Here is a 19087-nt window from a genome sequence, read left to right on the forward strand (position 1 = left end):
TCTGGAAGTTCACTGTCAATGTATGAATATAGCCATTTTTATATTATCTGTAACAAAATTTACTTGCATGCAATATTAATGATATTGTCCAATGATTTCTGCATTCCGTTGGGTCACTTCTCTTTGGAATGGGCACATATATGTATGTCTTCCAGTCAGTTGGCCAGATACTTGTCTTCCAAAATTTTCTGGCAAAGATGAGTGAGTGCCTCTGGTGTTGCATAAGTTTGGTGAAAGATTTCAATCTGTTTTCCATCAGTTCCAAGTAATTTGTTGTTTGCCAATGCCATCGTATTCTTACAAATTAGAGTGGAGTTTGAGAAATTAGTAGAATTCCCCAACATTATGAAATATCAAAGAATTCTAAGAAATTAAACTTATAAATAAGGTCCAGCAAGCATGGAGGGAATTGAAATAAACTGCTAAACAACATTGCATGGGTTACACAAACTCTTCTCAATGTAATGTAGAGTATGACAGCCATTAACCAGTATTTTAATTATTTTACTAAACAGGTAATTCATGATCAGGAAATGAATTCTACAAAGGAATATAAACTTAAGATAAAATTTTAAATTGCACTTTCTAATTTATAACAAATTTAAAGATATTTTTCAGGAGCTGGAAAAATAAGGGAAAAGCTACTTAGATATTTTTCTTTTGTTAACAGATTTACTAAGATAAAATTTACATAATTTGCAGTTTAAGGTCTGTGATTTAATGGTTTTAATTATAGACTTTGCAACCTCACCATAATAAAATTGAAAACATCTATACTTACTCCAAAAGAAACTCTAACCATTTACACAGCACACCACAATCCCTATATCCCCTATGCCTTAAACAACCACTTACCTACTTTCTTGGACTCCTGATGTGGCACTATAGAATAAGCATTGGACTGCTAGCCACACAATGGGCAGTTCAAACCTACTAGTTGTTCTTCGGGAACTCTATAGAAGGTTGCTATGAGTCAGAACAGTGTGATGGCACATAACAACAAATATTGTTGTTTTTGTTAAGTGCCCTTGTGTCATTTCTGACCTATAGGGATCTCAGTATAGAGTTTCTGAGGAATGTCTAGTGAGTTTGAACCTCTGACCTTGCAGTTCAAATCAACCTTGCAGTCCAGCCTTTATCCTACAACTCCACACCAGGACTTCTTCTGATTACATAGCTTTGTTTATTATGGACATTTTGTTTAAATGGAATCCTAAATATGTAACCCTTTACGATTTGCTGCAGTGAAAAATAAGCTGGTGCCACCTGCAAGGCTCAAGAAACTGTTGACATTATCCAACGATGAGATCCAAAATTGTTTATCACATGGTAGCTTCATTCTGCTGTGCGTAAGGTCTCTAGGAGTGGATCTGACTCAAGGACATCTAACGGTAACAACAGCAATTAGGATGAAAAGAAATTTGGTACGATTTGTCATGCATTGGGGATCATCTTCAGACCTTTGTCCCAGATCATTTGACAAGGAAACCTTCTCTGCACATGCGTTGTATGAGGAAGATAAAGGGACAACAGGACAAAGAAACTTGGGCTGAAATAAGCCAGCTGTAGTACATGGGGAAAGAAAGAAAGAAAAAAAAGGATTGACAGGAAGAGTCTTCTGGGATGCAGCTGGCCTGGTTACACTGTTCTTAAAAGCTGTTTTTGTTCTGGTGCAAACATAGTCATCCTGTAATCATAGTGTATAGACATCAAAAAAAAAAAAAAAAAATTCTTTCTCCTTTGGTTATAAGATCAACTTTGAATAATTCTCGTTTATGTATTGGTCAATTGTTTGCTAATATTTAGTTGAAGATTTTGGTAGCTATATTCCTATTTATTTTTCCATTCTTGTGATGTCCTTCCCTAGTTTTGGTATTAGGATAATTTTGGTCTCATAGAATGAGTTGGGAAGTTTTTCCTTTTTACGTTTTTTCTCTTGGAAAAGTTTGTGAATAATTGCTATTAAAATCTCCTTTAAATGTTTTGTAGAATTCTCCATTTGAGCTATCTGTGCCTAGAGTTTTCAGTGGTTAGCTTACCTACTAGTAATCTGTTGTTCTTCTTGTTAGGTGCTTTTGCACTGATACTGATGCAAAGTGACCCTATGCACAACCAAAGAAAATACTGCCCTGTCCTGTGCCATCCTCACAATTGTAGTTATGCTGGATCCCATTTCTGCTGCCACTGTGCCAATCTTTCTCCTTGTGGATCTTCTTTTTCACTGACTCTCTGCTTTACTAAGTGTGATGTCCTTCTCGAGGCACTGGTACCTCCTTATTATATGTCTGAAGTATAAGACATATAAAGTCTTGTCATCCTGACTTCTAAGGAGCATTCTGGCTGTATTCTATCAACACAGATTTGTTTGTTCTTCTGGCAGTTCATGCTACTTTTAATAGTATTCTCCAACACCATAACTTGAATGCATCAATTTTTTGATGTTCTTCCTTATTCACTGCTCAACTTTCACATGTACCTGAGACTGCTGAAAATACCATGGATGGTCAGAACGTTAGTCCTCACACTAACATCATTGCTTTTGAACACTGAAGAAATCTTGTGTAGCACAGTTGCCTAATACAATATGTCATTTGATTTTTTGACTAATTCTTTCATAAGCATTGATCAAAAAGAAGTATTTGGCAATTTCAATCTTTTCTCCATTTAACATGATGTTATTCATTGGTCCCATTGTGAAGATGTTTGTTTTCTTTTAATTGAGGTGCACCCCATATTGAAGGCTGTGGTCTTTGATATTTATCAGTATTTTAAGTCCTCTTATTTTTCAGCAAGCAAGATTTAATCATCTGCATATAACAGGTTGTTAATGAGTCTTCCTCCAATCCTGAAGCCACATTCTTCTTCACATAATTCAGCTGCTAATAATTTAGTATCTAATTATTACAAATTTATCTATTTATTTCTGATTTCAGTTTTATTTCTGATTTATTTCTTCTTTAGTCAGTTTCAGTAATTTGTTCTTTCTAGTAAATTGCCAATTTCATCTAAGCTATCTAATTTGTTAACATATATTTTCGTAATATTCACTTATAATTATTTTCTTTGTATGAGGTAGGTGGGAATGACCCTCTTTCACTCGTAATTTTTGGTATTTAGAATTTTCTGTGTATTTCTTTTTTTGGGGACTATTAAATAAATTTTATAAATTTCAATTTGAATAAATTTTACTGTGATTTTGGTAAAAACTTCTACAAATTAGGTTACCATTTGACAGTTTCTATTGGTGTGGGACTATGGGCTAAAGCATAAGACTGCAAGTTGTTTGAACTGCAAGGTCAGTAGTTCAAGCTCACCAGCTGCTCCTTGGAAACCCTATACAGTATCGCTATGAGTCAGAAACAACTCAATGGCACTTTACAACAACAGCAACACAATTTTTACAGACATTCTTTTACATTTTTTACAATATGTCAACATTCTCATTGATTGTGCTTTGGTTGTTCTAGGGCCAGAATTTCAGTTTCATGACCCCCATGCCTTTTCTTCTTTCCTGTAGAATAATTTTTTAATCTCTTGGTGCATACAGATGATTTTTTTTTTTTTTAATGGTGCTTGAATCTGATGGACAATAGTCTTAATTTTGAGTGACAATTTGTGATTTCATTATAAGGTGTCCTCAGAAGATAGTTTCAATTGACAGTTCAAAGACTATCTCAGGGCAGCAATGTCAGGATGTCCCCAAGCTTTAATTGAACTAGTTAAGTCTGGGCTTTGTAAGAATTTGAGTCCTTTTTTTGTATTTTTCTGTGATTCTACTCACATCTAGACTTTGATGATTTTCTCTATTTGTTGTTGTTAGGTGCCATCGAGTTGGTACCAACTCATAGTGACCCTATGTACAATAAAACAAAACACTGCCCAGTCCTCTGTCAGCCTCACTATTGTTGCCACACTTGAGCCCACTGACGCTGCCACTTTGCCAGTCCATCTCACTGGGGGTAGTCCTCTTTTTCTCTGACCCTCCACCTCACCAAAGATGATATTCTTCTCCAGTGACATGTCCCTCCTGACAATATGTCCGAAGTATGAGAGACGAAGTTTGGTGATCCTGGCCTCCAAGAAGCACTCAGAGTCCCAGTGTGGTACTGTGAGTTAACACACTGGACTGCAAAGTTGCTTTGAACCTCAAGGTCATTGCAGTGGTTCAAGCTCACCAGATGCTCTATACAGGGTTGCAACTGACTCAATAGTACTTAACAACAACAACAACAACAATTAGTATACGCCCTTATCCTTATTAAGGATCCTTGGTGGTGCGGTGGGTCAAGAGCTGGTTACCTAAGTGCAAGCTCGCTATTCAAACCACCAACCACCAGCAGCTCCAGAAAAGAAAGATGCGGTTGTCTACTCAAATTGATTTTCAGTCTTTAAAACCCGATGGAACAGATAGATCCCTGTCAATATCTTCCTGCACTGATTTTTTTAAATCATCAACAAAACGTTACTTGAGTGTCATATTAATGATATTGTTCAAAAATTTCCACATTCTGTTGGGTCCTTTTTTTTTTTTTTGGAATTAAAACAAATATGGATCTCTTCTAATCGGTTTGCCTTAGACATTTCTTTGTATAAACAAGTAAGCACCTTTAGTGCTGCATCCATTTATTGAAACACTTCAATTGGTATTCTGTCAAACTTTGTATTTTTGTGATTTTAATTACTCTCTGGTGTTACTTGCTTTTCTTCCAAATAACTTCCTTTAATAGTCCTTGTAACTTGCGTCTTCTATAAATGAATTCTTTCAGTTTTTATCAGTAAATGTTTTCATTTCATCTCTATATTTGGAAGAGTCATTATTATGAATATGAGTTTGGTTGGGAGTTTTGGGTTATACACATATTTTTTACAGTCTTCCCAGCATATCACCCTAATGCCTTTCAATTTCCACTGCTACTGACAAGAAATAATATGTCAAACTTACTAGGGTTTGTGGTAAGGAAGGGGTCATTTTCCCATTCATTCATGATTTCAAGAATGTTTTGTGTGTTTATTTTATTTTTGTCTTTCAGCACTTTTATTATGGTGTGTCTATGTGTATATATCTTTCTGTTTATGCTACTTGAAATGTTTCGAGGTTCTTTGATGTGTAGATTAATTTACTGCATCAAAGTTGAGAATTTTTCAGCCACTTATATTTTGAATATTTTTCCTACTTTTTCTCTCCTTTTCTTCTGTTAGTCCCATTGTACATGTATTGGTGCACTTAAAAGTGCTCTGTATTCTTTGAGGCTTTGTTCATTTTTCTTCATTCTTTCCTTCCTTCTTTTCTTGAGGCTTTACAAATTATACCAATCTATGTACAAGGTCAATAATTTTTCTGACATTCAATTTTTTTTAGCCCTTCTAACAATTTTTTATTTTTTTAATTTCAGTTATTGTAGTTTTCAACTCCAGATTTTCCATTTGACTTGTTTTGATTATTCCTAGCTATTCTATGCACTGTAGAGTGTGGTGACTTCATAAGGTAAGCACTGGACTATGAACCACAAGGTTGGCGGTTCAAGTCCACAGCCACTCCTAGGAAGAAAGATAAGGTTTTCTGCTCCTGCAAAGATTTGACAGGTCGCTATAAGTCAGAACCATCTTGATGACATTTAACAACAACTATTCTATGTATTAGAATTTTCTATTTAATGAGTCACTGGCATCCTAATTCTCTCTTTTTTTTCTTTTATCATCGTTTTCTTTACTCTTTGATCATATTTATAGTAGTGACTTTGAGTCAGTGTCGGAAACCCTGTACAGGGTCACTATGAGTCAGAACCGACTCCATGGCACATAACCACCAACACCAGTTTGAGTCATTGATAAATCTGATATCTGATTATTCTTACAGAGAGTTTCTTAAAAATTTTTAATTTTAAATTTTCTTACTGTGTACAGGTCACACTCTCCTGTTTATTTGTATACTTGCTATTTTTATTGGAAAAACTACATTTTACAGATAATATGAACATAATATATTATAGCAACTTTGGATAGTAACTCCCCCCACTACTACTCAGGACTATGATCAATCTCTCTGGACTTCTTAAATAGAATTTCTTCTTCATGTGGTATGAAGTATCTTAATTCCCTAATCAGAAGGGACACAAAGTCACTCTGGAATGGCAAGGATTTTAGCAGAGTTTCTTTCACTGTACCTTTTCCTAATCACACCCAGCTGTTAGTCTCTATGAATTGGTAGTAGATTGTTGACTGATGAAAAGGTTTATGAAACATAGTGCATACTTAAAGCTGTTACTAGATCTAGTTAGTGTATTCACAAAAATGGTCACTGTGTTCTCAGAGAAAATGACAGTGGATTAGGGAAAATCATGCTGCATGGAGGCTCAGACTTAGTGACTCATACATAAGCCTACTCTGGTTTCTCAACACAACATTTTCCACTTCATATACTTGCATCACTTACTGACTCCTCTAATATATCACATGTTTAGTTTGGAATATATCATATTTTGCATAGTTGATAATTTACTTACTTGTTAAAATAAATATAACATTAATCTATGCCAGTAAATGCTTGACAACAGAATATTGGTGGATTGCATGGGAGGGGATATACTATGGATTGATTATATAAGTTCCCACTTTTTGTGACATCAACAGTTCCACCATGGCCAAATTCATTGCAGCAACACAACATCACTGGCTGTGGTTTAGTAAGATATACACATGAAATAGTTCACCATTGTATACTATGTTAATTATATAATAGATGTAATTAATTTTGAGACATAGGTATTACAAAATTTTCTAAAATTATTAGAAAGTGTTCAATATATGTTAGAATGTGTTATTTTACTCTAAAAAAACCCCCCAAACACTAAGTTAATACATTCTTGGTGATGCTGTTGTTAAGTGCTACAGAATCAGGTTCCAACCCATAGTGACCTTGCATAGGGTTTCTGAGGAGTGGCTGGTAAGGTTGAATCTCTGACCTTGCAGTTTAACATGACTTTGCATTCCAGCACATTAACCCACAGCACTACACCAGGACCCCAAACTAATACATGCTGTTGTTACAAACCACCTTTGGTTCTGATTCTTAGTGACCTTATATAGGGTTTCTGATGAGCACCTTGTGGGATTGAACCACAAACCTTGTGGTTAGCAGTCAAAACCTTGTTCTGCAGTGCCACGCCAGGACTTCAAAATAATACCTATACAGACACGTTTGTCTCTGCCAATAAATATTGAAGATCGCTAACTGTCCAACCAACTGAAGGAGATGCCTATTTGTGTCTATTCCAAAGAAAGGTGACCAAATACAATACAGAAATTATTAAACAATATCATTAATATCACACTCAAGTAAAATTTTGCTGGAACTAATTTAAAAACAGTTGCAGCAGTACATTGAAAAAGAGCTGCCAGAAATTCAAGCCAGATCCAGAGAAAGACAAGGAACAAGGTAGAATACTGCTGACATCGGTTGAATCTTGGCTGAAAGCAGAGAATACCAGGACTATGTCTACTTATGCTTTATTGTGTGCATTGTAACAAACTATCAATAACACTGTAAAGAATGGGTATTCATGAATACTTAATAGCATTCATAAAAAATCTGTAAACAGATAAAGATGTAGTAATCCCAATGTTTCATGGTTTAAAATCAGGAAAGGTGTGTGTTAGGGTCATATCCTTTCATCATACTTATCCAACTTTATGCTGAACAAATAACCCTAGAAGCTAACATATGAAAAATAATGTGGCATCAGAATTGGAGGAAGACTCATAGACAACCAGTGATATGCAGATGACACAACCCTGTTTACTTTAAGTGAAGAGGCTTTAAGACTTACTAACAAATATTAATGATTACAGTCTTCAGGACAGATTACAACTCTATGTAAAGAAAATAAAAATTCTCAGAACTGGATCAATAAACAACATCATGATAAATGAAGAAATGTCAAGGCTATCATATTACTTGTATCCATAATCATTGCTAATGGACACAACACCAAGAAATCAAACAATGTTTTACATTGAACAGATCTGTTGCAAATGACCTTTTTAAAATATTAAAGAGTAAACATATCACTTTGAGGACTAAGGTTGTGTAACTCAAGCCATGGTATTTTCAACTGCCTTATTTATATGTGACAACTGGACAATGAATGAAGAAGAACAGAAAATAATTGATACATTTGAATTACGATGTCATTGAAGATTATTGAATATAGAATAGAGTGCCAGAAAAATAAATAAATCTGTGGTTGAAGAAATACAGCCAGAATGATTCTTGGAAAAAACAATGGAGAAACTTTATTTCACGTACTTGGGCTATTCATCATGATGGCACAGTTTCCGGAAAAGGAATTCATGGATAGGGAGCAAGCGTAAATTGCTACCACCTGATCAACTGGATTATGAATGAGGCAGCTCAAAATTGTAAACAAATAAAGAAGGATTTTCCATATCAAGGACAAAGCATGTCTCTTCAATTCACTGGATTGATAGGAATAGGCAACTTATACTTCAGCTACCCAAACTGGAGGGCTATAAAGACATGAAGTGGGTGGCTTACAAGCATTTACAAGGGTGTTTAGTGTCAGAATGCGGGAAAACAGAAACCCAACTGAAGAATTTTCCTCCTATCCAGATGGATCTATGAGGGGGAATAAGACCTTTGATACAATTGCAGTTAACATGTCATTTCAGGAACAGAAGACCCTAGGACCATCAAAAGGAAAGGACATGAGAGGAGCAAGGGATCCTGACCAGAAAAGTAGTGACAACAGATGTGGTGGAGGCGATGGCATAGAGAGACAGAACAGCAGTGAACTTTAGATCCATGAACTGAGAAAAGCAGCACGCCTGTGGGCAGGAGGCTGGCTTGCAAAATGTGCCCTTTGAACATTTAAATGAATATATATTTATAATGTGGTATGTGTACACTAAAACAAAAAAAAAGGTAATGGAGGTAAACACTGTTGGCTAAGGGTTCAGGGAGGGTATTGTAGCCCATTACAATGATTTGTTAAATGTAAAAATGGTGATCTGTCCTGTAAACCTTCACTCACTCAATACACAATAAAAGCTTAATTAAAAAAAAATAAAAGGATATCATGCTTGGTAAATTAGGGGGTCAGGGAAAAAGAGGAAAACCCTCAATGAGATGCATTGACACAATGGCTAAAATAATGAGATCAAGTCTAACAACTGTGAAGATGGCCCAGGACTGGGCAGTGTTTCATTTGGTTGTATATAGTGTCTCTGTACAGTCAGAAAAGAACCAATGGCACTTAGCTACAACACAAATTTCAATTTTATATAATTTAATGGGCTGCTAACCCCAAGACCAGCTGTTTGAATCCACTACCCACTCCAAGGATGTAAGATGAAGCTCTCTGTTCCGATCAAGATTTACAGCTTTGGAACCCCTAGTGAGGTGCCTACGAATTGGAACTGACTCGACAGCATAAAATAATAAAAATAATATTTTGTTTAATTGTAATTTTATATAATTTAGCTATTTAAAATGACTGCTGATAAGGTGGCTTGAAACATTTCTTAAATTTAATAACTGAATCTTACCTGTAAGTACTACCTGGTAAATATTACATTTACTCACATTTCACACTGGCTGATAGCGTATATGTTCCAGCATACAAGTGCCTTTTTACGTTGTTTTTTGGCACTTGTCCCTGGATATATTTTGTTAAAAGAATGAGTAAAATAACTAATAAAAAATCATATTTATCTTTTATTCTAGTCAATATTTTAATGCATGCAATATTCAGATTTGCCTGTGATAGCAAAAACACAACAGATCCCACTCATGGTATGGAACATGTACTTTTTGATTTAATACCATTGAGCAATATTGCAATAAAATTTTTCATAATTTAAATTTACAAATTTTGCCTAATTTATAGCCTGGCTTTTGTAGTTGATCTGCAAGGTATTAGGTTTCCTAATTTACTGAGCAAATATTTAGACTCTATGACAGTACTATTTATTCTTCTCACACTGAAGGAATTTAAGTAATTCAAGCCATTACAGTATTGAAGGCTACAGGGTCACTATGGGTCAAAATCAACTCAACAGCACTTTACAACAACAACAAAGGGGAAAACACTGAATTATACAGGAGGCATGAGAAGAAGTGGAAGGAAAACAGTCTCTGTACTAAAACTGGTTGGTCAATGTTCAAGCATATCAAAGGCAGCATATGATTAAGAGCCGATGGTACTGAAGAAAGTCCAAAATGCACTGAAGGCATTGACAAAAAACAAGGATAACAGAATCTACAGAACAGAACTTGCAATGTTTCATTAAACTGAAACATTTTATAAGCAAGGACCCTCACTCATCGTGTCAGGAAATTTTGAAGATGGCTACATGGCCAACTGATTGGAAGAGATACATATTGGTGCGGATTCCAAAGAAAGGTAACCCAACATAATACGGAAATAATATAACAATATCATTAAAGTCACATAAAAGTAAAATTTTGCCGAAGATAATTGCAAAATGGTTGCAGCAGTACATTTACAAGGAGCTGCTAGAAATTCAATCTGGATTCAGAAGAGGATGGGAAATGAGTGGTATCATTGCTGATATCTACTGGATTCTGATTGAAAGCAGTAAAATGCCAGAATGATATTTACTTTTGCTTTATTGACTATGCAAAGGCATTCAACTATGTGAATCATAACAAACTATGGATATCATTGTGAAGAATAGGTATTCAGATACTTCATTGTGCTCATAAAGATCCTGTACATAGACCAGAGATAGTCATTCAAACAGAGCAAGGGAACACTGAATGATTTAAAAATCAGGAAGTGTGTGCATCCTGGTTGTATCTTTTCACCATGCTCATTCAAACTGTATGCTGATTGAATAAGTGAATAAGCTATATTATATGAAGAAAAACATTGTATCAGGATTGGAGAAAAACTCATTAACAAATTTCCATATGATGACACAACCTTGTTTGCTGAAAGCTACGAGGACTTGAAATACTTAGGGATGAAGATCAAATACTACATCATTCAGTATGGATTGTACCTCAATGTAAAGAAAACTAAAATCATCACAACTGGACCATTAAGTAGCATAATGATAAGCAGAGAAAGCATTAAAATCATAAAAGATTTAGTTTTGCTTGGATCCACAGTAAACATTCATGGAAACAGCAGCCAGAAATCAAATGATGAATTGCATCAGAGAAATCTGTATTTCACTAAGGAAACTAACATCTTAGTTCAAGAGCAGAGATGTCAGTTTGAGGACGAAAATGTGGTGACCCAAGTCATGTTATTTTCGAATGCCTCATATGTATGTGAAAGTTGGAAAATGAATAAGGAAGACTGTAGAATTGATGCATTTGAATTATAGTACTGAAGAATAATACTGAAAGTACTGTGGATTGTCAGAAGGACGAACAGATCTGTGTCAAAAGAGGTACAACCAGAATCATAGTTAGAATTGATGATGTGAAGAGTGTCTCTTTTTGTTACACATCTTCTGCCTTTAGACTAGTTGCAACAATCATACTTAGTCATGATAACAATTACTCTCTACTGAATCAAAAGAATCTTATTCCATCTCTTTTTACAAGACCCATCTATATAAGATGAAAACTATTCAGTGGGGTTTCTACCTTCCTCCTCTCTCTCTAGAACTAAATTCACTCTTAAAAATTTATAAGTCAGGGGCCTATGATACAGGAATCAAGGCATAGTCTAAAATGGTAAAAGCAGGGAAATAATGTTAAGGTGCATGACTGCCTTGTGGATATTGGTTTCCCTTGCCTGCTATTGTAAAACAGACACTTAAGTGGGAAAGAAAGGAATATTGGGAAATATGATTATACAGAGCTTAGAAGCCCATCTCCATCCTATAACTGATTGAAATATCTAAAAGGGGTTCTAGAATTTGCCCAATGAATTAGGATTCTTGTTGAGCCTTTGTAGAGTGTACGACCGTAGGTGGAATCCTGAGCCCCATCCAGAATCTTCTGAGGTGAGACATTCCCACTTGAAATGACATGCAGCCCAGCCGGTAACAGCTAGAGTAATAGAAAATACTTCTTAAAAGACGGATCAGTAGGGAAAATAGAAAAAGAAAAGCAGACTGGCTATCAAGAAAGCTGTTTGCCTGGGAAGCCTTCAGCCCTTCAGGACAAACCCCCTTCCAAGAGTAAAACTCAAAGGGAACACATGAGCAGGTTTGTAAGCTCGCTGGTGACCACATTGGTCTACTTGTGAGTAGAAGTTGGAAAAAGGCAGTTAAAAAAAAAAAAGAGAGGAATAGTTAATTTTACATTGCAGGAACAGAAAACCCTAGGATGATTAAGAAGGAAGAGCATTAGCTGAACGTGAGATCCTAACCTAAAAAGCAATAACACCAGGGATGGAGGCAGAGATGATGACATGGAGAGATAGGGCAGCTGACGATTCTAGAGTCATGGAAAGAGAAAGGATGGGTGCCAACACACAGGAGGCTGGCTTGCAAACTGTGCCCTTTGGTTGTTTAAATGATTATATATTTCTGTGTATTTTGTGTACATTAAAAAAAAATTTAAAAAAAAAGAGGGAATAGAGGTAAATATTGTCAACCAACAAAGCATGGAGGGAATTGTAATCCTTACAGTGAAAAAAATATGATCAGTTGAGTGCAAAACTGATTTTCTGACATATACTACTACTCTATTCACAATAAATGCTTTTAAAATTAGTAATTTAAAATCCAAGAGAGTAATCTCAAAAGGTGTTATACAGCTTCCACTCCAACCAAAGGCAGTGGAAGATTATATTACCGTAGACTTATTGGTTAAAACAGAAAATATGAGAGCTGTCCTAACTTAGACTCCTGGAAAGGAGCCCTGGTGGAATAGTGGGTAATGCACTTGATGCTAACTGCTAGGTTCAAAGCCACCAGCTGCTCGGCTAATTTGTGGGAGAAAGATGAAGCTATCTGCTCCTGTGAAGATTTACAGTCTTTTTTTTTTTTAATGTATTATTGTGAATTAAATGATAGTTTACATGGGAGAATATTAGCTTTGCATTCATCCTTCTTGTTGTTGTTGTATGCCATGGAGTCAGTTCCGACTTATAGCGACCCTATACAGGGTTTCCAAGGCTGTAAACCTTTATGAGAGCAGAAAGCCTCCTCTTTTTCCCACGGAACAGCTGGTAGTTTCGAACTGCTGACCGAGAAATTAACAGCCCGATTCATAACCACTAGCTACCAGACCTCATCGTTTAATTGCGTTTGTTACAATCCCCTCCATGCATTGTCAACCAACCAAAGGGTATACCCCCTGCCCTTTGATCGTCAGCCCACAGCCCCTCTACCTCTCTGGGTCTAGAGTCCCAAGCCACTCCATCTCTCCCCATCATCATCTCTGCCTCTATCTCTTGCATCAGTGTTTCTCTGGGTAGGGTCCCGCACTCTGCTCTTCTCCCTTGATGGTCCCAAGGACCTCCGTTCCTGTACTGCAAAGTCAACCACTCCCCTCCTTTTGCTGCAAAATGTCTATGTTTACATTTCCAACCCTCACAGTCAGTCCTGATAGCAATTATTCACTATTGTACCACACAAGTCCTATCCCCATCTCCTTTCATCAGCCCACCCAGGCAGATTGGATACTACTTAGTGGAGATTCTACCTTCCTCTGCACCCTCTGCATCTAGGCTCCCTCTTGAAAGCTTGTAAACCAGTCAACTCTTGCCTTTGTAGCCACCCCCTGTCCCCATTTTGGGTAGCCAGTGTCCAAGTTGCCCATCCCTGTCTACCCTGTGTATCGAGGGGGCACGAATGGTCCTTGCTGTAAAGACTTATTTCCTCTTTTGAGCTACTGCATCCATAGGTGTAGGTCAAGTTCATCAAATTGTATCAGATTACTCTTTTTTTCCTCTTCTTTCTTCTTCTGGTTGAGCTCTGATCATCCAGTCATTGAAGCCAGGTCAAGTGGGCATTATCTGCAAGTGTGGGTGCTCTTGTGCATATTGCTTCTCTTCTTATCAGCTGGATGCTTCACTCTCTACTCTAGTCCTCTGTGGTTATGTCACTAAGATTTGCAGTCCTGAAAACTGTACAGAGCAGTTCTACTCTGTCTCATAGGATCCCTATAAGTCAGAAGTACTCGATGGCATGAGATTTGATTTTGTTTAGTTAGACTCCCAGAAGATGAATGAATCTTTTCTATGCACAAAGTAAATGTATCCAACTGTGCCAGAATAATTCAAAGGATTTTCATTTATTGTTTATGGTTGAATTTAGGTAAGATTTAAATTCTAGCTGATAGTTAATATTCAATTTTGTGTTGGCAAGCAGAATGATCACATTTCAAAATTCAGTGAGATTATTTGTTGGTTAAAATAACTATGTGAGTTTAATAATTAAGAAAGCCAATGGTTGGAGGCCATCACAGTCATTATTAGCTTTAGGTGAGGATGAAATTGCTCACTTTGAGGAAGAATGTGGTTGAATCGCTTATGAGAAGAAGAGAAGGCATAATCTAATATGCTAGCAACAAGACTTCCCTCTCGAAATTGTCTAAACTTTAGTTTATTGTTGTTGGTTGAATTTTCTTTTATGCAAAGTAACAAGTTTTATAGTCTCAAAACAAATTGAGCTGTATGTTTTCTCTAACAATACACATAGCATATTTTCTCAACTACTACATATATTATGCTCTGTCAAATATAAATAGGTTTTACTTGACGTGTGAGTTTTACACAAGGATTTTGTTTTCTATCCATTCTACTTCCTTTTTTCTCTTGTACAACCATGATTTTGAAACAAAGAAAGAAAAATACCAAAAGAGGCACACTATATTGTTGTTCAGTGCCATCTCATAGTAATGCCTATAGGTTTTCAGAGGCTATAAATCTTTACGGAAAGGAAAGCCTCATAGAATTAGGAAGTACACCACCCTGCTAAGGGCAAATAGAGAAGATAAGAATGTGCTTATGAAGAAGAATACACAGCATTAATAGGATAATATCTATGTTGTGAAAAAATCAGAAGTCAGTGTTTCAGTTCATATGCCTTGATTCCACTTTGAAGGATTATACTAGTCTCTCTAATTTGGCTAAAAATTAAATTAAGCAGATACCATGTCCTTTGTATTTCCCAAAACATCCTTACTTTTTCTCTCTTATTGAAATTATCTTTTCTGTTCTTTCATTTTTCTAGAATGATATTGATTATGATATTTACACATAAACAGAAAATCATTAGAATAGTTTCTGAAAGGTTGTTTTTTTGTTTTGTTTTGTTTTGCACTTTTATGGTTTTACTTGGCACAAATGAAACTTGCAAATGGGCTGTCTATTCATTTTCTTTGTTGCACAGCCAAGCGTCTCTGCAAAGTAAGATTGTTGTACATCAGCAGCTCATCTAATTCTTTGGCATGGTGTACCAGGAAGTTGTGGAAGCCACTGGGTAAGATGCGTTTTGTTTTCTTGTTGTTCCCATAACCAGTGCTGACTATTATGATCTGGACCTTAAATCTTCTCCAGAACCTGTTGTTAATGCCTCTATGCTTGCTCCAGTTGTACATATTTTGGACATAAAGATCTGATTGATACCTAATGAACTTCTTGGTCCTCTTCTAGAGGATCTTGGGCTTCACCAGGAGACAGGCTGCTTTCTCTACAGGCAGTATGGAGGAAGAGAGAGAAGAAAGTGGGGAGCCTCTGAAAGCTTTTGATATTACATTAATGAGTCTAATGACATTACTGTTATTGTTGTTAAGTTCTGCCGAGTCTGTTCTGACTCATAATGACACTAAACAGGGTTTTTGAGGAGAAAGTGGTGAATTTGAACTGCTGACATTTGGGTCCAATGCTTATCCTACAGTGCCACGTGACAACTCCCAATGCAGTTACTAACCTGTTACCAAAAGTAGTTTTATCTGTCATGTAGAAAGGTATATCTAAAGATAAATAAGGAAAAGAAATGTTTAAATGTTTATTCTTTTTCTGGTCTACAATCAATATTTCATGAGGTAGTAAAAGAATATATTTGTAAATTTTAAAAAAACATTGATTATGATAAATTTTAAAAACACTGTGACAAATTTTATATTTCAATGAATATGAGCTATTATAGTAAGTGGGTGATCGAATAGCCCCTTAACCATATTCTGGAAAAAATAAAAAGATCTCACTTTCAGGATACATAATACTTATACATTTTATTAAGTAACCCACAATTACAGATCTGTGATGAATATTTCTTAAAAGGCAAAAGAACAGAATCCTTTATATATGTAAACTTTTAGAACTGTTCAATGTATTTTATTTTCCTGACATTTTCTAATTTTAAAATGAATTAATTCTGATAAAATTACTGAAAATTGCTGTAGTTAAACTTGTGATCTCTGAGGTCCCTAATAGCTCAAATAATAATATGGTTTTACCTTTTGTTAAAATGCCTCTGACACATTGAAACACAGACAAAAAGTATAAGGCCACTATAAGGGGATATTTCAAGTAAATCTAAATAGTCCTCTCTGCTACTTACATATTGATTTCATTTTTCAGATGGCATAATCTGTCCAGAGGGTATTTTGAATATCTGGCTAAAAGAACCACCTTCAGTTAATGCAACAAAAAGTTTTAACTAGAAAATTATCTTTTGTGAAAGCAAAATCCTTGTCAGTTTTGCTAGAATATTTTAGCATGATTTCATTCCTAATCTTTTTATGTAGCCTTCACTGATAATTATATAAAATTTATTTTGCAGTCCATCAAATGCTTTTGGTTTTAACTCAGATAAGTTGTTGTTTTGTTTTGTTTTAAATTTGGGAAATGAGAAATTCCAATAAATGTTTAAGAAAAATATGCTCAAATCAATTAAATTTGTCTGTTTTTCTAAGGGTCACATGGCAAATTAGTTAAGACTAAGGAATAGTCATTGTTGTTAACTGCTGTCGAGTTAGTTCTGACTCACAGCAATCCTTTGTAGGGTTTCTAAGGCACTGCTGGTGGATTTGTTACCTTGCAGTTAGCAATCCACTGCTTACCCTACAGCAGCACACCAGGACTCCATGTAGAGCCCTACTTTGGGGAACATTTATAAGATGAGACATAAATACAGCAAACATAAATGGAAATATTTCAGTTTCAGAGAAGGAGAAATTTCACCACATACTTGAAGTAAATTGTGGTGCTATAATTTTGGAACAGTGATGCACTGTGAATTGCGTCTTATATTTTTAAGTTTCTTACTGAAGGAAGAGACGTAAGGTGTGTGTATAGAAGAGAATGCACATATTATTGTCTTAGTCATATGGACATATTTTACAAGTGCATACTGCTTTAGTTTTTTATAGTAAATAATTTCTGCAATCTGATGAAATATTATGGCCTTCCTCATATTGCTAAATGGAGTCCTGGTGTGGTGCTGTGGGTTAATGAGCTGGACTACAAGGTCAAGTTGAACCACAACGTTGGCAGTTCAAATTCACCAGCCACTCTTCAGAGACCCTACACAAGGTTACTCTGGGTTGGAACAGACTTGACTGCACTTAATAACAACAACAACAACATACTAATAAAGTACTTTAAAATTTTCAAAGCATCTTATCTCTATGATCACATTCTAATGAAAAAAATTATTTATGTAATTGCAAAATTTCTTTCACCAAACAGAACTGATAAAATTTTTGTAGAATGAGCACTGGAGTGCCTACAACAAGATTGGCAGTTCAAATTCACTAAGCAGGGTGTCTAAGAGTCAGAACAGAATTGACGCACTTAAGAACAGCAACATGCCTATAAACCATGAGACATAAGCTGTAATGGAAACTGTTAATTGATTTATTTAGCAGGCAATTGAATAGTGGTTATTTATTACTCACTGATACTTCTAGTTTCTTTACAATATGAATTTATATTTTAATATTTATTAACAACCGATTATACTGGGAAATTTTATGGTGTCAATTTCAGTAAGGGAGGAAATAAAGGGACTTGCAAATTTTCCTATAATTAGTAAATTTGTGATAGCAGAGACTGTTGTTGCTGTCAAGAGCCGTGGAGTTGATTCCGACCCCTGGTGACCCTGTATAGGGTTTCCGAAGAGCAGCTGGTGAGCTTGAACCGCCGACCTTGCAGTTCAAACGGCTTTTCAGTCTGGCGCGTTAACCCACAGCGCCACACCAGGACTACTGGGATCTCACAACGGGCACCACCACACGCCGATTTGTAGACCATAACAAGGATGTGCTGAGTGTGGCCTTCTCCTCTGACAACCTGCAGATTGTGTCTAGCTCTCGAGATAAAACCATCAAGCTGTGGCATACTCTGAGTGTCTGCAAGTACTCTGTCCAGGACACTCGGAGTGGGTGTCTTGCTTTCGCTTTTCGCCCAACAGCAGCAATCCCATCATTGTTTCCTGTGGCTGGGACAAGTTGATCAAGGTATGGAACCTGACTAACTGCAAGCTGAAAACCAACCACACTGGCCACACAGGGTATCTGAACACTGTGACTGTCTCTCCAGATGGTTCCCTTTGTGCTTCCAGAGGCAAGGATGGCCATACCATGCTCTGGGACCTCAATGAAGGCAAGCACCTCTATACCTTAGATGGTGGGGACGTCATTAATGCTCTATGCTTCAGCCCCAACCGGTACTGGCTCTGTGCTACCACAGGCCCTAGCATCAAGATCTGGGACTTGGAGGGCAAGATCACTATTGAGGAACTCAAGCAGGAAGTTATCAGCACAAGTAGAAAGGCAGAGCCACCCCAGTGGCCTGGTCTGCTGATGGCCAGACCCTGTTTGCTGACTACACAGATAAACTGGTGCGTGTGTGGCAGGTGACCATCAGCACTCAGTAGAAACATATGGCAAAGTTTTAGAAATTTAATAAACTGGCTCTTCTGTCAGAAAAAAAAAAAATAGAATTTTTAATTAGATTAGAATCCAGGAAATACAGTTTCCAATTTCACAACGGTATATTATTCTTGAGTCTGGCTTTACCCACTTCCCTAAAGGGACTTTTGGAGCCGGAGGAATGAAGATTCTCTATATTCTGAAATAGTCAACTGTGGGCTCTAGAGCTGGTCTCCTAGTAGAGATTTCAAAAATATATAA

At 36.3% G+C, this 19087-nt stretch overlaps 1 pseudogene; it reads left to right on the forward strand.

Moving 5' to 3' along the window:
* LOC102823099 overlaps nt 1-18831 on the forward strand; it is a 155596-nt pseudogene extending 136765 nt beyond the window's left edge.
* The last annotated feature ends 256 nt before the right edge of the window (nt 18832-19087 follow it).

The sequence above is a fragment of the Chrysochloris asiatica genome, unplaced genomic scaffold, assembly GCF_000296735.1.
Source record: "Chrysochloris asiatica unplaced genomic scaffold, ChrAsi1.0 scaffold00093, whole genome shotgun sequence".
NCBI classification, from domain to species: Eukaryota; Metazoa; Chordata; class Mammalia; order Afrosoricida; family Chrysochloridae; genus Chrysochloris; species Chrysochloris asiatica.